The sequence below is a fragment of the Parus major genome, chromosome 2 (assembly GCF_001522545.3).
Source record: "Parus major isolate Abel chromosome 2, Parus_major1.1, whole genome shotgun sequence".
NCBI lineage: Eukaryota > Metazoa > Chordata > Aves > Passeriformes > Paridae > Parus > Parus major.
This window is the reverse complement of record NC_031769.1, coordinates 64,695,617-64,721,115: the sequence shown is the minus strand read 5'-3', so window position 1 is coordinate 64,721,115 and position 25,499 is coordinate 64,695,617. Positions and strand designations below refer to the sequence as shown.

The following is a 25,499-nucleotide window of genomic DNA, read 5'->3' as shown; positions in this document are numbered from 1 at the left end:
AGGATCAACTCAAAGTCAAATTAAATTGACTTGTACAGCTGAGAAAGTGGAAGAATTTTCTTCCTTTTTTGGTCACACTTCATGTTATTCTTCCAGATAGAGGTGTGGAAAGAGTTACTAAATTATTTGCAGCTGTTTTAATAAATGGACTACAGCAGCCCAATACCACATAACCAACTACAATTGCACGTACTGATATGCATCTATTGCATATTCTGATCATATCTGAAATGTGCTTATAACATCCATTAATTATTTATTAACCTTTATAAACCGCTTAACAGTGGAATGCTAATATCGAATGCAATCTTGTGGGAACCAGGGATAATTTTTCCCAGCAGATAAATGGTATTTTCAGCTTGATCATGTGATAATATTGTATGTCATGAACAAAAGTATACAGAGAATACATGTATTTTTGAATATTCCAGGCTAAAAATTCCCAGCTTATTGCATGCCTTAGTCATAGCTTCATTTAAGCATATAGCTCGGGGAGAGTGGCCATTTTGTACTTAGATGGGCTGCAGTAGAATTCAAAATCTTATTCATATGAATCCTTTTATAAAAACAATACTTCTTTTCCAACATGTTATCATGTTTCTAGGACTCTGAATTTTCAATATAAAGCTCCATTTTCTCTGGAAAAGCTGTCATTGACAAAGGTTTTCCTCTTTTTTTATTTCTCAGTCTGGGGATTTTTGAGCTGCTTTGCTCTGAAATCTGAAGTACAGAGGTGCTAGCAGATATCACTATTTGTAAGAAAGTGGGAAATGAACCACTAGAAAATGGAATTTCATTAATTTCTTCTTAAAGATACATCTTGCTTTTTCATATTTGAAGTTGCAGGGCTGAAAGAGTTTTTCTGACAGTTTCTATTCCTCTCCTCTCCTCGAGTCTCCTCTCCCTCTCCCTCTCAAGAGCTACACTTTTGTGATCAGGCCCATAGTTGACCTCAGGAGGAGAAACTAAATTTTAAGGTGTCATCCATAACTGTTTTTAAATACTACCACAGTGAAATTCAAGCAGAAATTCATTCTGAAGCAGAAAGAGCATGCATGATATACTCAGTACTTGCTTTTGCATTCAAGCCTGGTGCAGGCTATCTGTGCAGGACTGACAGCATCCTTGTTATCATCTAAAGGACAGTCCTCAGCAATCAATCAAAAGCCCAAGGTTGAAAGAAGCTGACATAATGCCCATCAAAGTCTTCTTATTAAAACTGATTTCAGATTGTAGGTTGACTCTCCTTGACCAGAATGACTCTGTGGATATTCATGTAATGTGTAAGGCATTGCTCAGACTGTTGGTAGCCCCAGCAGCAAATTGTACAACGTTCTGTATGGCCAGGGGGTCAGATGAATTCTGGGATCTTCCTTGCATGTCCACTGAGGCCAAAGTGTTTGGTCTTCAGTTGTTTCTGTTTTATTAATGAGGGTGATATTTAAGTGCCTCTGAGATTTCATGGGTAAGGATGACTTCTACAATATCTGATTGCCTCTCAGGTTACAAATTTTCACAGCTACAACCTCTCCCACTACACATGCTTTTCTTCTTCCTGTCTTTTCCTGATGTCATTCTCATCTCTTTTGAAAATAATCCTACATTCTTGATGTAGGATGTCTTGCCACTGAGGCTTTCTATAGACTGCACTACAGACTAAAGCAAAATATAATTTTTTTAATACATGATGTTTGCTTCCATATTCAGTACAATTAATCTGTCAACTCTTTCAGGTTATGCATTTTTGGTTTGTAATACAAGAAGCATTGCATTTGTATACTTTTTCTCTTCTGTCCTTATTTTGCAGAATTGTTTTTCCTGGGATGAGTCAATTATTATTTTGAAAAACAAAGCAGCTTTGTTTTGGGTTTTTTTAGAGGGAGGAGACAATAACAGCAGAACTACACTTATCCTACAATGTACAGGAAGGACCTAAAGTACCCCAAGATTCTGAGCATCAGTGTATTTCCCTTGCTGGTTGCATTACGAGGGTGTGTTTATAAAGCTGCAGTTCATCCCTTGAAGTGACATTTTCCAATCTCAAACCAGAGAATTTGCTTAAATTAGGCAACTTTTGTGCCACCTAGTGGCCCCTCCTCTCTGAAAAATGCATCTGGCATTCCCTTGCCTAAAATTCTGCATGCCTCTGATCTTTAAGTATGAAAGAAGAAAAAAAAGAAAACCTTCAGTAGAAGTAAATTGTGAACTAAAGGATCACAGTAACTTCACTTTAACTATGAGGTTAAATATCTTTTGATGTCTTTTCTTTCAGTTTTCATTTGGCTGTATACTCTTTATATCTGCAGGCACTTATCCATGCCTGGCCTCTACTATGCAGAGAATTATCACAAATATGAATCTTTATTACTGGAGTTTATTTCTGAGATGAGGTCTTGTCATTTCCAGTCACTTTACCCTTCCCTACTTTGATGGTCTCAACAGATGGCTCCTCAATTCACCCTTACTCTTGGGTGAATTCACCCTTACTCTCAGCGCTGAAAATGGAACAAATTGCCACCACTTTGTCACTCAGTGGTGTACAGTCCTGGTATACAGCAGGAAAGGTGTTGAACCTTTTCAAATAACTGTGTTGTTATCTGTACTAGCCTCAGAATTTTGAGCCTTGCTACTTGAAGTCAGTCACCTCCATTTATATTTGGGCAGTAAGACAGCAGTAGAGCTAACAGGCCCTCAGAGACTGCAAAGATGGATAGATCCCATTGGCTTCAGAAGAAATTTGAGATGCTGACAATGCCAGCCCATCCCACATCTGATCTCAAGATAACTTTTGTGAGGGTCCTAAGGATGTATCTTTTTTGTGTGGTTCCAGTGATCCACTTCAGACACTAAACCCCAGTGTTCAGCCTAGCCAGGCTGGCTCCTATTCAATAAACTCTTTGGGTTTAGAGTATCTTAAATATAAGCCTAAGGTTAAGTGCAGAGTCTTTCACAGGCAGCAATGGGCAATGAACAGGGGCTGCCAGGCACTGAGAAAATCTGCCTTGAGCTGTGTTTGAAAGGTTATACACCTCAGTTACATCATCCCATAATGACAGAGTTTCACAGACCCACAAAGGACCAGCACATATGAGGGATCTACTGCTGGACACAGGCAGTCTGACACATAGCTTTTTACACTACTATTCAGATTTTCTCCTAAGTCTGTGTCACAGTGCCATCTGGATACAATTCAAAAATTCAGCATCTAAACACTGATGTAGTGAGGAAGAACCAGGTCATGGGTTCTTACTGTAGCTGTCCTTCTGGCATTCACCTGATAGAGTCTGACAAGCGGCACTTCAATGTTTATTTCAATTAGAAGATCTAAACCCTTCTATTCCAAATCTTTATGTATCCAGGGATACTCTATTTGAAAAAGGACTTAATTATGATGATATTCATTTACAAAGACCACTGATTTGAGAAATGGCCCAAATAATAAGTGCTGTCAGAATAATTACAAGACTATGAGGCTAGCAGTAGTGATGTTTGCTCTGTTAATTGTACTTAATTTACTGTGAAGTTTTTCAGTGGCTCCTGTAGCTTTGAGTGCACTGAGTTGTGGTACTGCTGTATATACAGGGGGAGAAGATTATCAGCGAGGTAGCACACTGAGAACTATTACTGAAATGATCCCAAGTGGCAGATTCTCCAGTGCTTTCATTACACACAGCCATGGGTGACAGACACTCTTCCTGGAGCTCTTGGGAATGACATGGCTACTCACAAGGTGCAATGGGGAAGCCAGCAAGCTCCAATCTTCTACTGGGTACAAGTGTGAAGAGGTTATTCTATTTCCTTTCTTGTTTCAGGCCTTGAACTGGCCTTTGTCATCATGGAAAATTATGGATGTGTTAGCCAGAGTCAGAACTAGATGTCAGTTTGCAGTGTATGCTGACAGACAGCAATGCTTGGACAGTCACACACCTACAGAGCACCATGTAGCTGTGCATACATTCTCCATTTGTAACTGGGTCCTGTATTACCTGTTATGTCTCAGGGGACATCATGGGAGTTCTTCAAAAGGGAAAACTCCATCTTTAGGGAAAGCAAAAAAAATCATTTAGGAAGTCAGAAAAAAAAAAAAGGAAAAAAAAAATAGGTAGAGGGATAAAAGAAAAATTAGAAAGAAAAAATGGGTAACACACTGAACCATAACCCTAGCTTGCTAATGGGTGATTTTCAGGCTACTTGGCAAGGAACAAACTAATGGAATAATTAGTTTCCTTTTTCTTGTACAAGTGTATGTATCTCTCCCTCCTTGGTATATTTTGAATCTTTTACCAATATCAGAAGAATTTAACGGAATACTAGAGATCTATGAGAGATTAGTAAATTTTTATGAGAGCAGGTTAGAGGAGAAAGATCCTACTGATGTTTCAGTCCAGGCAAAAGGCTTAAATCAGAGCTTACACCTTCTTAGACAGCAAAGCTAAAATATACAAACCTGTAAACTGTCAACTGTAATGCTCATGGCCTTATAAAAAAAAAAGATAAAATAAAATTAAGGGCTATCCTTTTGTCTTTTAAAAGCAAGGTAGGACTACAATGAATGTGACCAGACTAAGTTCTCTGAGATCACTCTTTTGATTTAGATTAGTAAAGCTGACAGTGGCTGAACTCTGTTTACCTCCCTGCTTCTTCCAGTAAAACAATGGACCCAAGCTATGCAGGAGGTCAGCAATGTTAAAAGCTTTTGATGGATGGACTCATGACCATCAAGCTCATCTGACATCTGAGTGTGGGCTGGAAAGAATCCAGTGTTATGACATATGCCAAGCTCCTCTCAAATCTCAAGGCAGGTGACAGGACCTATTGCACAGTTTAAACCTTCTCCTTTTTGTCTCTTCTGCCTGTTACCTGTTTTGCATTAGTGAGGCTGACAAGACCCATAATAAGATCACCTGCCTGTTGCTTTTGCCCCTCCTTCTCCCACTAGATAGAGATCAGTGCAGGCAAGGGGAAGAAAGAGGATTGATTTAGATGGACCTAAGAAAAGCATTCTCATCTGAAACCAGGTGTTCCTAATGCCTGCCATAAGATTTATTGCAGTCTGCATCAGGCAACCCACACTGAGCATTCCTGAGTAATTGGGATTCTGTATCCTACCATCTGATGGGCACTGACCTCTCCTTGCAATCTTTCTTAAGTGTCTGAGCCTCTTTATTCCATCTTCCATCCCCCAGCCTACCTCTGCTGTCATATCCCAGCAGATACTTTAAGACATGTTGCCACGCCAGGAAGCCAGCATGAACAATATTACTCCGCACCCGGCCTGGGGCTACTGTGAGAAATGGTCAAGTATCTGAAGTTTAAGCTAAATAATATGATCTTAATGAGCTCGTGTGGGCTACAGATCAAAAGTATAACCAAAAGGTAAAAAGTTCAATCAGCTTTTTTCTGTGTGCAATAAGAATGACCATGGTAACTTTGCACTGAGGCCTTTTGCAAGATTTCTAGAGAAAAAGTGTCTCAAAAGGAATGGGTAGAAGGAAATATTTCTCTTGAGCAGTTTTGACCTCAAATTAATGCAGAGATACTGTTAACCACTGATATAGAGAATGAACCTGACATACCTGTGCAGGTACTGACTATCCTTTTGTCTGGACTTAGAGTCCAATATGGACTCACTGTAGTTTACATCAGGAAATTTACTTTTGTTTCAGGTCTCTTTTTGGAAATGTTAGCCACTGGTTAATTTTTATTAGCTACTGTTCCAAATGAAACCATGTTTCCCCCTGTGTTGAAAATATTTGTTACAGGCCTGTGCCAATAACAGCACAACTCAGTTCAACTAGTCCTTTTGTAAAGGGTCCTAATGATCACTGTCTCTCATTGATTATCTTTTTAAGAATTTATTCTCCAGTCCTTCAGGTCAAGGAACATTCCAGTAGCACCTGTGAACATACAAGATTTGTTTGACTCAGTAGGAAAATTGAAGCGCACTCACCTGTGATACTCCCTGGCTTTCACCATCATGGTAAACTAACACCTGCAGAGCCAAATAACCTGCAGAACCCTGTAGGAGTTTGCCACTGAGATAAAAAAAGGGAGGATACTACTCTGGAAGCAGCTGGAACTGAAATCTGGGCTTAGCATTGCTACAGCTCATGGTCTCATTTAGCACCATTTAAAAGCAAAATCACCTATATTTTGACATATTTATGCCACAGGTTTACACTGGTCTTTCTCTCTTCAGAGAGAAGTCAGAAATGTACCTGGGCTTTATATTAGAAGTCACATTTTGCTGAGTGGTGTACAAAAGATCTACGTACACTAGTAAAGGTGCAGTTTTGCTGAGAATCTTTACACAGGACAAGTAGAAGAAAGAAGCAATAGGAAGGCTGTACTTGCTATATATTTACACTGATACTCCTGTCCCCCTACTTTGTCACTTCCATAGTGTTACCATTGAAACTCACACTATCACAGAACTTTTATGTGTAGGCCCATTTGAATTAATCAAATGTCTTTGGCGATCTTTGGTGTTAATGAATTCAAAAAGCAGATAACTTTGAAGGCTAATAGATACTTAATACCCTAGCTTGGTATAGAGACAGACCCTGCCATGCTCATTTAGCTGTTACAACTATTAACATTTTGATGTTCAGGAAGATATCAGAAGGCTAGACTCAATTAGCCAAAAGATATTGTACTAAAGCTAATCTTTTGTTCATGGCAAACATCCTGCTGATGTTATTTAAAACCAACAAGTAAGATCAAACAACAACTGTGCAAATCACTGGGTTCTCTGCACACAACTATTAAATATTGTCAAACTAAAGGCATTGCTAGACACCGTGTGTGCAGACATTTAAATTCTTATGCTAGTGGGGCTTGTTTCAGGACACTACTAGTAATGTCTATGACATCCATTATCACAGTTTCTAAATGGATTTTCCTGGTTAAATGCACTTACCTCCTTAAATGTATTGTGTAGACAAAATTCTCTAGCTTCATGAGATAGACAAAGACTAATGCTTGATCACTATGACCTGTACAATCCTCATATGATACACAACCTTCTCCAATATCTGCAACCCTAGAGATAGCTCTGTTTTGGAAGTCAGAATACTAACGTGAGGACCAAACTTGGGCATTCAAATTTCCCTTTTGGGTACCTAGATCAGAAATCAGTACTGAGGTGCCCATTTTATCTGCTGCTCCAGACAGCAATTGAATGTTGGTCATTTTATTAGAAAAATAACTAAAGTGAAAGAGAGGGCATTGTATTAATACAGTGAGAGCTTGCTGAGGCATCCCAGCCTAGGATGTGTTCTTAAAATCCTGCTATATTCTGGACAATTTGCAACCGCTGCAGTTTTTTTGCCATCTTATAGCTGTGTATCATTGCCCCTTTCCCTTCACATTTAAACACCATTAATTGGGAAAATGCAAGTACCAAGGCAAAAAGGTAAGCATCACAGAAGGTTAAAAGCAGGATTACAGCCCTGGCTTTCAGGAGAGTAGACTTCAGGCTCTTCAGGGATCTGCTTGAAAAAAATCTCTTATGAAATTGCTCTGAACAGAAGATGAGTCTAAGAAAGCTGATTGATTTTGAGGGATCACATTCTCCAAACTCAGTAATTATTTATCTCTACACACAGGAAAAGAAGCAAAGCTGGAAGGCCTGCAGAGATGATCAAGGAGCTCCTGTTCAAATTCAAATGTAAAAAGGAAGCGTATAGGAGGTGGAAGCAAGGGTGAGTGACCTAGGGGGAATACATGGACACTGCCTCGGTATGCAAAGACCAGGTAAGAAAAACCAAGGCCCATTGATTTGAATCTGATGAGGGATGTGCAGGGCAATAAGATCTTCACCAGCAAAAGGAAGACTACAGAGAATATGCAAACATTCTGATGAATGGGACAGTTGATCTGGTGTCAGAGAACAGTAAACAGGTCAAGGTACTCAATGCTTTCTTCACCTTACTCCTAAAGGCATGACTGAGCTTAAGGAATCCCAGCTGTCTCAGACCATTGTGAAAGTTCCAGAGCAAGAAAGACCTACCCTTAGTAGAAGAGTGCTGGGTTAGGGATTATATAAATAAATGGATGTACATGAATGACTGGGACTGATGTGTTACTCTCACATGGTGAACTGAGGTCAACTTCATCTCAATCCTGGGAAAGGTTAAGTAGTGGATTCTCCTGCAAACCATTTCTGAAAACATTGAGGAAGAGGAGAATGCATTTAAATATGGGAAACCTCACTTCACCAACCTGATTGCTTTTGTGATGAGAGGACTAGCTCGGTAGTTGAGAGGAGTTGAAGTAGTTGAGACCAGTGGTTGTTGTTTATATTGGCTATAATAAGGCTTATGATACTTTGGACAATTTAACATCTTCATAGACAAATTGCAGAAGTATAAATTAGATGAATGAACTGTGGGTGGGATGTGACAGCCCTGATTGCATCAGTTTGGAGTGTTGGATGCAGTTTAGGGCTTCTAAGTACACAAAATTTTGGAACAAGGCCAGCACAGGACAATGAAGATGAGTAAGGGTGTAGAACATTGTATAAGAAGAGGCTAGGAGAGCTGGGACTGTTCCACCTCAAGAACAGAAGATGCAAGGGAACTTTATCTAGGGAGATTGGAATAGTCTATCTCCAGAGGCCCCTTCCATCCTCAATGCTTCTATGATTCTATGAAAATCTTCCATAAAAATACTTCTGTTGCCATGTAGCAACAGTGAGAAAAGACTAAAGCACTCTAGGGAAGGTCTAGACTATTTAAAGTAAAACTATAAATGAAAAAAAAAAAATCAGAAAGTCTCCTTTTGGTGGCCCATGTTTAACATTAGATTTAACCATAATTGATTTTTCTAAGAGGAAAATACCAGCTTTTATTTTACATTAAACATGTTGTTCACCATGTTGAAAACCATGTAGTTATTTACACTAGGTCTGATAAGACAGAAGCCTTCCAACTCACATTTAGGCTAGAAATGGATTAGTGTGAAGACAGAGTGAAATTCATGGTGCCATTTATTATTTCTAGTGATGACTATTTGGGAATAAAATAGAGATTTTATAACTCTGGCAATAAGATTCCTCTTCAGGTGAAACCAGCAGTGAACATTTGGCCACTCTGGTGTACAAAGATTTTGCTTTCTGGCAGAGAAGCACTCTTGTTCCATGGCTTTTATTAAAGTTTAAAAGAAGTGTTGACTTTTCCCTGTATTTCATGCTGTGGAGGGAAGAAACAAACTTCTCTCTGAGCTGACCTTTAGGAGATGTTGTGTTGCCTAAAGCCCTGTCATTAAACATAGCAGTGAGCACTAATGTTTATGATAGAATGCTAAAATAGAATCTCAACAATAGGAACCCCTCTTTACTGTTCTGCTGCATCCTGCTGTCCCAAAAATACATGTGTATTGTCCAGGTTCACTTAGTAATTTGTATGTATGGATATATTTTATGCACATAAAAGAACAGTATGAGCTACCTGTAAACATCTATGGATGTTCTAAAAATCAAAAGGATTTCTTCAGGACTGGTACTGAGTAGGAATGTGTGCCTGTGGTTTCAGTTCTATCATGCTGTTTGTTTATATCAGTAAAACTTCAGACCCTGGTTTCCCTTTTGCCCTCTAAACATTACAATCAACAAAACAGGGTAAAATAACAATTGAAAAAAAAAAAAAAAATTTCTGCCAAATATCTTCTGCCTTCATAAGATCACATCTTCTGATTCTTTAACTATTTTTTTTTTGTGCATTTAAGGCCTGAAAGCAGTGACCTTGTTGCTAAGCAACTGAGATGCTTAGGCCTCAGTCCTGGTGGTTGAGATGAAAAAGGTCAATTAATGTGGCAGGCCTGTCCTTATCAATATGCTACTGTGGCACCAACTTTTATTTCTTTACAGTAATATATCATAATAAGTTTTGTAGGTCTTTATACTGCAGATCTCCCTTTGAATAAAAGCATAACTAAGACTTGAGGGTATGTCTGATATAACAGAAAATGTAACCATAAAAAAAAGAAACCCAGAATAGAAATCATCTGACTGCTGACTATCCTGCTGTGCTGCCTGAGGCAGTTACACATTTCCATTGAGTTATTTTATGATCAGGCCAGTATGTTATTGAAATATTATCTCTTTAGCCTTTCTCATTCTGATAAGAAATGACAGGCTCTCAGAACACTAATACACATGGAGAACAAATATGGAGCTATGGAGAAAATTCAGTTGGGGCAAGGAACAGCAGCTCAAGTAAATTCCTGTTAAAAGTTCCTCACCAATCTTGTGCTGGGTTTTAAATAACTGTCCCTATTTTTATTCCAAAGTGAGCATCAGAAATCTTTACTCCCAGTACTGAAGAGTACAAGAGTAAAGATGTAATAGTACTATTACTACTACTGCTGCTACTACTACTATCACTACCACAAAATTTTGCCAACTAATTTAGCAGTAGGAAATGCTATATGGAAAGTCTCCCTAACTGGGAAACATTTAAAAGGCAGTCATTACTCATTACTGTGTTTTTAAAGCATTTTGAGAACCTAAAGTCCACTGGCTGTTCCAGTGTTGTCCTCCTCTGCCCATTGATCAGGCTCCTGGCTGAGAACATCCCACCCTTTCAAGAAACTTTCAAAGGTGAGCACCTACACAAGCTTCGACAGAGGAGGTTGCTGGCAGTTGTTGTGGTCACTTTGGGATCAGTGGGTGACAAAGGCAGCCACTTTCCTCTCTTCAAGGGTATGTGGTGTCTGGTTTAGTGAAAGCAGGTTCATCCTCTTTTCCCACATGCACAGAGTGGGATGGAAGAAGCAGTCTGGATGCCCCAGGAATTTGGGAACACCCTCTGCACAATAAGGCACAGCCAGTAGGGTAAAGTGTGAGACATCATGCATTAGCTGGTACTGGGATGAGCAGTACCAGACAAACTACCATAAGGTGAAAACAATCTTCACATGATGATTTGAAAACAAAAAATGATTTGCCTGCATTACTGATCATTATTTTTGTCCGAATGCTATTAGGATCACAAAAACCTTAGTTTTCCATATTTTTTTGTCTTCTCTGCCCAAATGCTGCACTATCAAGAGCAATGCTCAGTGCTGCTGTTGATGGACTGGGATTGCCATTTTTTGCCTGCTTTTTGCCCTTCCTTCAAGCTTATCCTGTTGTGTAGGGCAGGAAAAAAAACAGTCTGAGCAAGGTCTGAGTACTCGTGTACTCATTCCAGCAGTAATCAAGGATTGCATCTAGTTAGTGATGCTGGGCTCTGTGAGTGATCCTTTCTATGGGCAAGGTAGTGTTGAAGAAGCTTGATGAGGATCTTTCTAATGCTGACTAGCATCCCATTAACCAATCCTAAAAGATAGAAAGACATCCTGCTCTTAATCTTATAGCTACTGCAGAGAGGAATCCTCCAGAAGACCATTTTGCTGCTGTCAGGTGAAAGAGATTCAAACTGTAACCTTTTACATCTTATTTGCAGTCACTTCGTGATTTCAGGTACATAAATGTTACCCGGTTAATTACTATTTATAGATGAGAATAAAACAAAAGGTCTCACTCCCAGTTCTGAAAGCACGACTATCCCTTCCCCACACTTCCTATCCAAGTTAAATAACTTCCTTTCATGAAATTCCTCCTGACTTTACATTAATGTGAGACTAAACACAAGGCCTACAGTTGTCACCCAGCTTCAGAGAGTGGGATTTCATATTCCCTCAGTTCTTATACCCCATGTACAGTACAGCATAAACTGACCTCCAACTAATTTGGAGCGAGGATTCTCAGCTGCTCAGCCCAGCTTCCCTGCAGTTACGGTGCTCATGTGTGTTTTACTTCCTTGTTTTATAGCATTAATGGAGAAGCAGATGTTGCCTTTCTCCCTGTGAATGCTATATACAGTGAATCATCATAGCCTCTCTGTAAAATTTCAACTTAATGGAGTCCTGGCATTTGTGATGAGCTGAGGAACTTAATTTTATAGAACAACCTATTGAACAAGCTGTTCTTGGACATTCCCATCTCAACTAAATGTTAAAAGTATTAAAATTCACATTAGCACAAAAGGAAATTTTGCATGGGTAATCCTTTAATACAGTGTTTTATGGCTCTATTAGCTGCACAGCAGCTGGTGACATGATGAATTTAATCCATTAAAAAATTCAGTAAGAGGTTTAAAAGTCAGATTTTAAAAACATAATCTTGCTGCAAGGAAAAAGAACTTCTCCTCAGGGCCAGAGACATGGTGAGTTCACAGTGTGGCAGGTATACGAAATACACCTGCATGACAGGCTTTCATATGCTTATGGTTTCACACCTAGCAGAGAGCTTGTGGTGATGAAAAAGAGCTCAGGAGCACACAGGAATTCTTAAAGGAGCATGTTTAAGTATTGCATCTGTCCAGCTTTCTCTCCATCTCTGTTTATATTTTTCTGTTAAGGGGTTTAATACTGTAGAGTTAAAAGGTTGCCTTTCTGCTTCATATATATGTACCCCATACAAAGATGATAACACAAGAAATATTTACCTCTCTTTTGAGGATTTAGTACCTGCCAAAGCCTGGTAGAAAGTTTACTGCATAAAGAAAAATTATAGATTTCTGAAAAGCTCCTTGTTTTTCTTTTTTTTCCATTCAAAGATAGAGGTTAGCATGTTTGTGTGTCACATGTGTTTTATAAATGTGTGTGAATATACAGTCTTGACAAGTTCTTATTTTACTGTGGTATTTAGTAGCCTTCTTGAGCAAACTCTTATTGTCACATAGTCTTAATAAAAATCTGAGCTTCCATTCACTAGTTTTTCTTAGAAGTTTCTTTGCAGATGCAAAGAACCACATGAAAACATGAATTAAATTCCTACAAGGCTTGTAACCTAAAATGTTAATAAAAAGTACCTAAAAATTAATTTTTATTATTTTAAGCTGCGTTATTTTTAGGACATTTTAATTATTTTTGGAGCCCTCTTCCAACACTGCTGGCAGTGTTATTATCATATATCCTTATTCTTTTCCAGCCTTCTGGAATCAGCCCTTTACAAAACTGGACTGACTAAAATTAATTTTTTCTTGTCTGTGCAGTTTCAACCATGATTTCCCCATACAAATATTTCACTAATACTGACATTCCTCTGGATGACTTATTTTGCCAGGCACAAATATGTTCTAGTTTCCCTTTCCAAACATTCAACTTTTCTAGGTTTCCCTGAGGAAACGCTACATGGTCTTTAAATCAGGGTAAACACATCTCTTTATAAAACCCCATTGATAATTTTTATTTATTGTAGATCCGATTATGACCAATGATGTACTGTTGCAGATCATAAAACAATAAAGGACATTTTAAATAAATAAGAAATCAGTTCTTTAGCCAATCTAACTACACCAAGGAAGAGTCCACAGTACTTTAGTAATGTGGCCCTTTAAATCCTTTATCAAGTCTAAGGAAACCTCCAGGGCATAAAATGCTTTTCTTTTGTGTATCCTACTTCTTCTTTCTTCTAACTTTGGAAACAGCTGAAGTGCAGGTGAGAAAGTACTGTACAGAGACAATGTACTCAGATTGACTGAAAATAAAACCATGGGAAACACTTTTTTCTTTCATAGTACTAGGAACTATGTGACATAATTTTATTTATTTTTCCTCTAACTGACTTTGTGCTTCTCACTTTTCATCTGGGTGTATATAAAAGTAATCTTCATTACAAAATGAAGTCCATAAAAAGGAATTCCTAAAGAAATTGCACTTAGTAAAAAACCATTGAAACTCCAAAACCGAACAGGAATGTGTGCTCTAATTTGAACTAGCTAAAGAAATATCTACATGCTCAACTACCTGATGTGCAGTAGCTGTGCCCCTACTCAAAATAAATTCATGACTTGGAAACTAGGAACAACCAGAGATGAATTTTTAACTGCTATATGTAGATATGCAGAGATTTATCCATAGAAAGCCATGATTGTATTCAACATCCTTTTACCTTTTTTATGGGGGATCTCTCATCATGTACTTTCTAATTGCTTGGGGACTGTATTTCAATAAATAAAGCTTATGTAGGTGCTCTATTTTGCATCTGCTGCACACATCCACTGTACTAGGTCAAGCATCATGACAGCACCATTTTTATATTTTGGGAGAACCTTTGGACATGAAGGTGTGTAGAATGCTGCATTGCAATGTTCTACTTCCCTCCTGCTTCATGGTGTCCAAACTAGGGGATGTGGTGTGTGTGGGATTCTGGGTGTCTTAGAGTCCATCCTGGCACTACACTTGCTTTGCATATGCTTTTATGGCCATGCCTGACATTATTTCTCCATTGTCTTTGACTCTCTTCTGACTTGCTGTCACATCATTTGAACAGCTGCCCTCAGTGCAGTGAGTTGGGTGGGTCATTATGAAAGTGTGCCTTAATTGATCTAACCTCCAGAGTGTGAAGGTTATTAGGGTGGTATATTTAATAATCACGAAACTTGGGCGTGGCTGTCCTTAAAAAATATCCTGAGATTTTCCAAAGGACAAAGATAATTAAAAACAAACAACCAAACAAACAAAAAACAAAGAGAGATCAAAATAGCAAGCAAAAGCCAGTTTAGAAGCACACATGCTCATAAAGATCTCTTCCATGCTTTTCCTTAAAACCTATTTCCAGATAACCTGGTGTAAAGGTTAAAACACTACCTAAGAGAACACACTGTTCTTTGTCACCCAAAGTGCTCTGGTTGTCTGAAAAATAGCAATTTGCATGGCTTTTTTTGGGTTCTTGATTACAGTGGTCTACAATGCAATTAACATCTCCAAAAGCAGAGAACAAAATTCCTTGAGATGAATGTAATTACCATTGAAGTAAAAATCAAAATTCAAAGTACTCTAAATCACCACATGCAGTGCAATTAGTAAAGAGAGAAATAACTTATTTGCCTGTTTAGAGTCATGAAACATTTTATAATACATCTTTAGTGATACCTTATACTTAAATTTAGATTTATCAGAGTAGCATTTACTGGCAAACTTGATTCCTTTTTTTGTTGTTACAGTGTGTATCACAAATGGCTGATTTATAGACATGCAAATAGCTGGCTGTATTTCACACTTACAGTACCAATGACTTTTAAAATAAGATTTTGATGCAGGGAGCAAAAACTAAAGAAAGATTTAGAACAGCAAGAATAATGCATTCACAGAGTGATTTGCATACATATGTAATATATACATGCAGACACATACAACATAAATGCTTTGCATTTTAGAACTGTGAAAACTTGATAAAACATCAATTAATAAATGTCCACATCATATCTCCGAAGTAGACATTGTTATTTCACACACATAAATAACAGGGGAGAGCTTATCAAATGTAAATGGGTGTTTCTTAATGTTTTTATTATTGAGACACACAATTTAAAGTGTTTACTGTGTAGAATAAAAGTATGTGCCTATAGGCAATTTCTGAAAGCATGCATTCTATCAACAATAATAAAATATTACATATTTTCTTTTGTTACTGGAAACTGCCTGATATGGAAAAGAGCATTTTAAAGATAATTTTCGAATACCTCTTATTTGATAATGTCAGTTAACTTTCTTCTAAGTTTAGACTGTGCATTCTTTTGAATCTTTCATTTGAATCATATTTGAATTGGGCAAGACAGATTTGTCTTTTCGGCAACTCCATTTTGTGCAAAAACTGCAAGAACATTGTGATATAAATTAACACTACAATTTCATCTATCACTTGTTTGTCATTTAGTCAGTTACTAAAAAAACATTTCTAACTTTAAGAACATATACTCTCCCTATAAAATTTATGTAAAAAAAAGATAATGCATTTGATTGGACAGAGGTCATTGACTGAGAAATCTCAGTGCACTACCTTAAAAGAAGAACTCTGAAAGATGAGACAAACATGACTATTCATACTACTTTGTGCTAGCAGCTTTTCAAGTGGACCAGTAACAAACAAACAAACAAAAAATGACTAAAAAAATAAAATAGTATAAAGAAATCCCAAACTGTCTAGAAAAGACAATTTTTTTAGTATGTGGGCCAAGATAGTCCAGTCTTATACACGAGGACACCTCAGCAGTGGGTTGTCTTTATTATCTGCTTCTAATTTGTGATGTAATTTTGATATAAAATTAATATAAGCTATATTTTAAACAGTGAAGAACTGCAAAAAAGTCACATAAGAAAGGAGAAACATGGTTTAGGAGTTATTTAAATGACCATATTTCTCTTAATTTCATCACTCAGATAAGTAATTAAGTATGTGCAGCCATCACATGCAATTTGAACAGTACTTGCACATTGCCTCAGCTCTTTTTTAATTCTGTACTGCAGATGTCCAAGCATGTAAGTAACAGAGCCAGGAATATGGGTTATTTCAACCTTCATGACCACTTGGAAGGCAACAGGTATTCCTTGCATGTTTTGGTTGACTTCCCTAGAACCACCAACTTCAAAGACTGAGCAGCTACAAGGGGCACAGCCAGATGCTCCCTGCATTTATGAATGACAGACTGGCAAAAATATGTTTCCATAATCTCTGTTTCCTGCTGTATCGCTTCCAGATGAGAGGAGAGGTGGTGATCAGTAATTTGAACAGCCTTTTTTGTCCATGCCCCATCACAAATAACACTACTTGGAGTCCTGCAGTCTAAGTAGGAGAGTGTGACAGGTCAGAATTAGTTTTGCCATATGTAAAATTAGGATGTTAATATTTTACAATAACCCCATTCTATAACGATGAAACAAGCAATTCCTGATGTTTTTTAAGGGAATAAAGAGGCTATAAAAGTATTCACTGCTGTTGCTAAACAAGCACTCTGAGGTGAAAAACTTCCATACACATTATATCAAAAACATTTAGCAACGACTTGTTTATGGGAGCTGGAAGAATATAATTCATAAAAAAGGCATGGAAATACTACAGCTAACTAAGAGAGCCTCTAAAAAGCTGTTTTACTTCGTGAAGAATCACAAACTATCGGTGACAAAAAGGATCTTTTACGTTGTCAAGTAAGGCCAGAAAGGTATTGCAGGGAAATAAGAACCATCCTGGAAATGGTTCAAAAAAGAGAATGTGGAATCTCCCACCTGTGAAGGGACAAACAAAACAAGCAGTGGAAAAATGAGAGCTGACATGTGTGTCATATGTGAAGAAGACAGAGTGGATAACAAGAACTGACATGTGGGAAGATGTCTTTGTCAAATTGCCAGAAGTTCCAGAGCTGGTGACACCTTGCTGAAGGCAGATGAGGTTGGGAAAGATGAATGCACCTTGCCACCTTTCAAAGGTCAAGACTTTGCAACAGCATTGATGAAACACTGCCACAGATGCCACACAATCTAGGTAGGGAAAGAAAGCTTTCATTCCTTCCTGCAACACAAAAATTGAAGGGAAATCTAATAATTAGCCTATTACAGGATAGTCAATCATTTAACTACTGAAAATCAGGGGAGACATATTCTAATCTCATTTCACTTGAGAAATCCTGTTACCTTTACTAGCAGGATTTGTGCCACTGATGGGAAATCTCTCATTCTGACTTCAAGAGCAGTTGTTCTCTGGTGGCCTGATTCATTAAGTTAATGGGACACTTTCTCTAGAGTCCTCTGAGAATAAGATCTGTTCACTGATAAATCTCAGTAGTTTCAAAAGTTCATCTAATCAAAGGTGATCTGAATGTCTTCCATCCAATTATTGTGCCAAAGACAATCAGTTTCATAATACTTCCAGATACTGCTCTTTCAGCTGGGCCCATCAAGCCAGGAAAACCAGTTCCTTGCACTTTGCTGTACACCTGTACCCTTGCCTATAGCTCCTGACAACCCAGAGAGAAAAAGGGCAGGATGGGGGGGGAAGGGAAGAGTGGAAAAGTCTCTGTTATGCCTGCACAAAGAAGTAGGGTTAAGAGTTTATGAAAGAGTCAGAATCTGATGTCATTATGTTTAAACCAGTACAGTTATTCCAGGATTTTGAACCACAAAGTGCGTAATCCCTTCCTGTGAATATTCCATCTTCTCTTCCATGGCATCTTTGTCCCAGGCACTGGTCTGGTGCTTCTTTGTCACTTTTTCCTCACATTTTTTACCTTCCTATCCTTCATGTCCACTTGTTTTTCCTAAATAACTAATATATGGAATTTATTCCAAACAGGTTCTTCTGGTTGTTAATTTTCTTCTATTATCAGGGATGCTTTCTCTTTTGTGGACTTACACTACCCATGACTGCCACATCTAGACAGCTACACGTCTGAGGCACCCTCTCCTGACTGCAAAAATGTCAAAGTGATCTTTGCTTCTAATACACAATAATTCATTGTCCTTACATTCCAAACTATCACCAAGATGCTATGTTTTGGTATAACTTTTATGATGTTTAATATACTCACATAATATTCAGGAAAGGTCTTGCAATAAAAGAAGTAATCCCCATCTCACCAATGGAAATTCAATCAGGAAATCCCACCTGCTTTGTACTTCCCTAGCATTGGTGATTAGATTATGTTAATGGCAGTGTAGAGGAGAATAGGTCAGCTGAAAGAGATATAAAAGCAATCTCACTGTTTGTAGGAACCCAATGCAGACTTCATGGTTCCTTGTCATGCTGCTTCAGATTGCTTGTCTTTATCTGCAGCAGTGGGCAGCTCTGATTTTCTCAAGAGGCACTGGAAACTAGGCAGCACACATTGGAAACGAGTGTTGCACAAAAACTAAGGGAAGGTGTTTTGCTAGCCAGATTTGGCTGTTCTAATTGCAAAATGTTGGTGGGTGTGAAGAAGGCTTTACAAAAGATGGGTTAAAAAAACCACCATACTGTACTGGTCTTCTTCAGCACTGACTGACTGCTAATCTTTCCCATTTCAATGCATCTGATGGAGATGAGAGATGGAACAGCTAAACTACTCTCAGTTACAATGGGTGACCTCACTGGGGTCATGTGTTTGGTCTGAGTAATTGTCTGTGTTAACAAGACCTGCATTTAAAGGAAGAGAGAACAAAAGGGGTAAATTGCCAAAAATTATCTGCCTATACTATCCATTCTTACTAGGGACCAACTAGAGCAAATGTTCCTAATTCCATCAAGGGCATTTCTTCCATTTAATGAGCACATAGGAAAGAGAGGCATTGTTCAAGTACAAGGGTTCAGTTTGCAGCAAGCCACAAATCACATTTCATTTATCAGGCCTACAGATGACAGGATATCATCAAATCCCCTGAGAGTCATATTCATTAAAAAGAAATCTTAAGTAATTACAACAATTAATTGACTTGAAACAGTTTCGGGTGGAGAAGGTTTACATAATTCATTTGCCAGACAAAACAAGCCTTATGAAGTCAGGGCAACATATTATTTAGAAGCATCCTCCCCTTCCTGTCATCTTGAAAAACACAGGATAGCACCAAACACCTGAAGACAACTGAAATGGGCGAACAAACAAACAAAAGACAGGAAAAGAACCTGAACTTTTATAACTTTATCAAAGGGATAATGTTTCACTGACCTGCTCAGATTATTACTTAGAAACTGGAGAATAAAACATTTCTCCTTGTTTATTCTAAAAAGGCAGAAGATTTCTAAGGATTAATTATGTAATACTAAAATTTGAAAACTGGGCAAACTAAATCACTTCACACAACCTCTGTACAATGCAAACACTGTGTGTGTCTAGTTGCAAATTTATCCTGAAGCTTCCTCCTGGTTGTGAAATGTGCGGACTTATTTTTCTGCTTCCTCTTGACTGATTCTGAATTCCTAGATATCAGAATGCCATTCTCATGCCCATACTATGAATAAAAAGAAGTATTCTTCAGATGAAATCTACTATGCTATCCAATATTTTCTTGTGTCCCCTAACCAGCCTGTTTCCCAGTTTTACTTCTTGCTTTATATTCATTTTACACAGAGGCTTTTCTGTTCCATGTGTGTTTAGTCTCTAATACAGTATGGTATTAATCCATGAGTAGGACTTCTAGGTATTACAGCAAGCAGACATAGTACTGAGGTTTCCACAGCATATCCAACTTCTTCAGTTAAGTTCTTTATGCGCTTAGACTGGTTTTAAACATGTAACTATTTCTATTGGTGGCCCCGGTTGGTCTTCACTTCTCTGCACATACATATCAATAACTTTGGGGAAATAAAGGAAAAAAAATAGTCATGGTCCACAAAAAGTATTTGCCAGAATAACAGTCACAGAAAAACAAACGCCAGAAATACTCTGGGATATTTATGAAAGCTTTTAGATTCAATATGTAGGCATACAATTCATTTATCATACAGCTTCACTTGAAGAATAGGGCAAATATTATTATAAGACTTAAAAAACAGTTTCCTATTTAACTAAGAAAAATTTGCAACTCTACCTAAAAATAAGGTAATGCTCAATTCAAATGATTAGTGGTATGCAGTTTCAGTGAGCATATCAAAAATCATAATCAAAATCAGTGCCAGTATTTGACAAGGAACAATGCCATCTTTACAAAATTGACAACTAAAGATAGTTTCTCTTCATGAGTTTCTGGCCTCTAATCTGCCTGCTGTGTCCAGTCACTAACAAAGATTCTTGTCTCATTTCAAAGTTCATCCCATGATGTCTCCAGCAATGAAAAAAAATTAATCCTTCTAGTAATGCCATACAGTGGGAGAATAAATGACTTTCCCATATTTTCTGGATATCTATAATTTCAAAAGATTAATATCAGATATATTCTAATTTCTAGATATTCTGATTATTTTTTAAGTCATTATTGCCTTCCTTTGAAGAATTTGAGCTGCCTGCCATGGTAGAAGGGCCCACACATTTGTGAGTTTTAATATGGTATCTTTTCCAATGTACAAACACATCCTAAAATGTACACACATCCACAATGTACACACAATCCTAAAACCCCTGTTTTATGTGAATTCCATCCCTCTGATAAAATGCAAGAAGGGCAAGTAATTTTGTTTTCCTTAACTTGTTAATCAGTCTATATACACCAAAATAAGGTAACATAGAAGGGTTACATTTGCCTCAAATTTCTACATGCTTTGGAGGTTTAATTTGCAATTCACAAAGACTGAGTATGACATTGGTTTTAGTGATACAACCGAAGGAGTGTTTTCCATACAAGCATTGTGTTTTCTTCTGATTCTGACCATAGCAGGCAGTGTGAAAAAAGGATAGAACATATAAAAGCACTGTACATGTTATTTTATAAAGGACTGAGGCAACCAACTCATCACAAGCAAGACATCATGACTGCAGCAATGATTAATGAGATGTTATGTACAAGTAGAAAACAGTATTTTCTGCCTAAGCATAGAATCAGAACATCCTGCAATTTTTTCATTGCACATGTGCTGGAGCCTACATAGCAGAAGGGATGCATTTAAGTAGCACAGATAGTCCACACACCAAATTTCAGAACATTACAAATGTAGACAACATAAAGAAAAATACTACTAAACTGTCGATTAGGCAAGCAAGCAAAGTAAAAACCTTACCAACACAAGAAAACCAGAACTTGACAGCTGACGGCAGATCATGACCAGAGCCGGGGCTGCTCCTGCCAGTTCCCACCAAGGCAGGTCCCACTGAGAATGCCAAGGTGCATCTCAGCACAGGCCATGTCCTGGCAGATCCTGAGCTTTTGCCTGCCAGAACCTACTTTAAAAAAAGAAACTGCCCTCTGCCCTTAAACTATCTCATCTTGGGAGTCTAAATCCAGATACTCCTTGGAGGGGAGAAAAGGCTCAATACTTGTGTGTCCGGCTGACCCCGGGCCTGTGACTCTGAGAGACATCCCCACATTGGGCACTCACCTAAGGGGGCTGCTACATTCCTCACAGGTCCCTGGGAGCCGCCTCTCCCTCGGGCACCTGCGGGAGCAGGAGTGAGGCTCAGGGAGATGTGTCTGCCCCCGGGATATTTCCTCTTGCGGATTTGTTTCCCCAGGGCAGCCACAGCAGCCATGGCATTACCCTGCACGGCCTGCCGGGGCCGACCAGGCGGTGCCACCGAAGCTCTAAGGGGGCTGTGATGGAGATCGAATCCTGCCTGCACCAGTGCCAGAAGCAGAGAACCACAGCACTGCACAACCCTCCTGCCATATTTTTTTTTGCCTTTTCTTGCTAAGAAACAATTTAGCAAGGTGAGTTTAAGCCCCAAGCCCCCAGATACTTTGACCTCTCACCCTGTCCTTACCCCTCTGAGAACCACCTCATGCTGCTGTTCCCCTGCAGGCCTCCACTGCTGGTACTGACAAGATTCATGGCAGCAGCAGGATTTGGGCTTAGGTGGTGGGACAGGGCTCTTCCTCACAGCCACTGCCGTGCTCTGCTCCTCATAAATAGGTATGGGGACCTACGGGGGCAGGCTGCAGATCTCTGATGAGGGGAGCTTCTTTCCAGCACCTCCTCACATCTCCCACCATCGCAGTCACACAGGCCTGTTATACATTTCCTTGTGAGCCTGAGAAAAATTTGTGAGTGAGGCTGTGAGGAAATTAGTGGACTAAATGTCCCTTTATTACAGTCTTAGTTTATTCAAATTTCTGTTTCGGGGTTTGTTTTTGTTTATTTTTGTCCTGCTTTCCCTCTCAAATTTCTCTCCAAAGCCCATGAGGTAAAAGGATCGCTGTTAAAGAACTGTACTGATTTTTTAATATGCGCTTTACTTTGTTTTACGAAATAAGGAGGCAGTGTCCTAACTGGTGTAATCCAGCCTCTACAGTCACACAGGTGCAGATCAAATGAAGCCCAGAGCAGCAAAGGCCTTTGCTTTGTCTAATTGTCTGCTAAGTGTTCATCTACACTGTCTATGAAAGGGATAAAATCCATTTTGTGTCTGTATAATTGTGTTCATCAGGTACTGTTTGACCTCAAGAGACAGTCCCTCCATAGCCTTCCCTACTTCTTTTTCTTCTCATTTTTTTTTAAGACATTCACAAATTAAAATGAAGAAAACCAGAACAGCACATCTTTGGAGGCTTCAGTTTTAAAACAGAACAAAAGAGAAAAAAAATCGTGGAACAGAAAATATCTTTATTTTTTACTGAGAAAACTCAAGGTCAGCAACCATTCTAGAAGGTTTATGGAAAAACACAGCAGTTCTAGACTGTGGGTTCAGAAGTAGTTTAATTCCCATTGAAAGTGTGTGGGGCAAATTCCTCCCTTGTTGAGGAGACAAAGAGGTTTAAGGAATATGTGTAAGTCAAAGAACACAGAAAATCAAAGTAATACAAAAAGAGAAAAAGGACTACTTGGTGTAATTCACCTTTGCTAAGTATAACCCTGACAGAAAGGGCAGTTTTTCAAATGGTGTAAATCATTATCACTTTATTGACCTCAGTAAAGTTGCTCTGTCAGGGGATATGACCCTCTTGGTATTTCTCAAGGCACAGCAATAATAACTAAAAATGTAGAAAATTACCTAGAGTTATTCACATTTTTAATATTGTGCTTCATAAATCCAAAATCCATGGAACTCAAGACGCAATTTTAATTGAATCTATTGGGTTTGGATTGCCATGTTCAAGCTAAGCATGAGTCTACAGCTGTGTTACAAACCCTAAAAAAATAGTGATTGCAATGGAATTGCTGACAGATCCTTAACCATAGTGGTGCTAGGGAGTCACTATAATATTGTAAATAAGGTGAATAGGCTCTTCTTATCTCATTTCACAGCTGAGCAGTGTATTGCCAGATAAATCAAATCAGGGTAAACGGTTTCATCTAATAAACTGGGTCAACATATAATGTATTTTTCGGGTTTGCACTTTCATTGATTCTCATTTGATTTAAGAAGAGATATTTCAGTTTGTGTTTACAACATTTTAAAATACCTCTTTTGCCCCTTCTCTAGAGAACAAGCAAACAAGAGAGAGACTATGCAAGCTGGTAGCATCACAATAATGCCAAGTTTTCTGTTTTCTGTAAGTTCTGCTTTCCATTTTTATGCATCTGGGAGAGAGTGGGGGTAGGGAATGAGGGAGTTACTATCTCATATCTGCATTTTCTCAATAATGTTTTAGTGATGTTTGCTAATGTATCATTCATTAACCATCAGGCACTATAAAAAACATAATCTATCTCACAAAGTGGACATTATTATCGCATTAAATCATTTCACAATATACCTGAACGGTTCCACATGAGGGGCCTGGCCTGACTGAGCTCAAATGCCTTGGGGGTAAACTCTTCAGTAGTAATGAGATACGAGGTCTGTCTGTGATGAATATGATATTACTCGTGTCAGTGGCTGTGGACTGCACCCAGAATATTTCTTTCTGCAGGTTTTTTTTTTTTTTTTTTTTTTCCCTATTGCAAAGGAACTCAGGCAAAGCACTATTAACCCAGTAAATGAAGCTCTAAAGATCACAGAGTGTGCCCATTAGTCGACAAGATTGTGACTAATCCAATTTTTCTTGCAGGGAGCAATTCTAATGCTTCTGTAACATCTGGGGATGGCACGGCCTGCATTACTGATGAAGCTGGATATTTTTTCTTCTACCTTTTTCTTCATCGAAGAACAATTATTGCACTTGCATATTTCACTGCTTCTGCCCCCTCCCACACATTTTCCTCCTGACTACTTCTGTCCTGATGACCTCTTTGAAGACGGTTAAAATAATATTCCAGGCTGACAGAAGAACCAGAAAGGGAGATTGTGATTGAGGCTAAAAAAGATACCCCTTGTGTTTATTGGAGTGTGGACAAAAAATGTGCTTGTTCAATGAAGAAAAAAGAAAAATTAGGTTCCCTCAAAAGAAGAAAAAGGACCTAGAACACTTTGTTATTAGTCACCACTAATGGCATGCTGTCTTAAATTGTCCCAGAATTGAAAGAGAATGTCATCTTGCTTCTACTTACTCTGATAAAATAATTGACTATTACTCTTTGTGTGACAGCATTAAACACCAGGAACAGTGAAATCCTGCTTTTCTGATTTATTTATTGCCAATTATGGAATTTTATTCTAATATACAGTGCCACTGAGGACAGGCTGGGTCAATTTCATTTAGATATAACCTCAAAAAACGTTTTACAATAATAAAAACCTATTAAATTCTGATGACTAACCTATATAGATTTTAAAGGTAGATTTTTCTGTGTTCAGAAATCTTCACCTGTTCAAAGAAGCAAAAGATGTTAAATACCAAGAGAGTCCTGTTCTTATGGGTAGGATAGAAGAGGAAGAATGGATTAGGGCCAGTTTGCTGTAGCTTTATTTGCAGAGTTGCAACATGGGGAAGAAATTCAGGGATGGAAAATAAGTCAGGGAATTCTTCACCTAACTTCTTAGATCTCTGACAAAAGTTATTGTTCTCAAAGATCAGCTGCAAGCCTGTGAATTTATATTCAGTGGTTATATTCACTGTTTCATGCTCAATATCTCCTCTGCAAAACTATTTTGGGTATTACTGGGTTACTGAGAATTAAAAAGTTTGTCCAACATTAAGAGCAGCTGAGCTAGAACTGTACCTCTCTCAACAGCTGCTATTCTATTTTTGTTATTTTATTCCAGTATCTCACACTCTGGCTGTATCTCTGCAGG

At 38.3% G+C, this 25,499-nt stretch overlaps 1 long non-coding RNA gene across 1 annotated transcript; it reads left to right on the top strand.

Annotated features, from left to right (window-relative positions):
- The first annotated feature begins 21,793 nt into the window (after positions 1 to 21,793).
- Positions 21,794 to 25,027, top strand: LOC107215162. The gene is made up of 3 exons (XR_001525099.1): positions 21,794 to 22,095; positions 23,808 to 23,877; positions 24,376 to 25,027. It is a non-coding gene; the product is annotated as an uncharacterized LOC107215162 (long non-coding RNA).
- Positions 25,028 to 25,499: the final 472 nt, after the last annotated feature.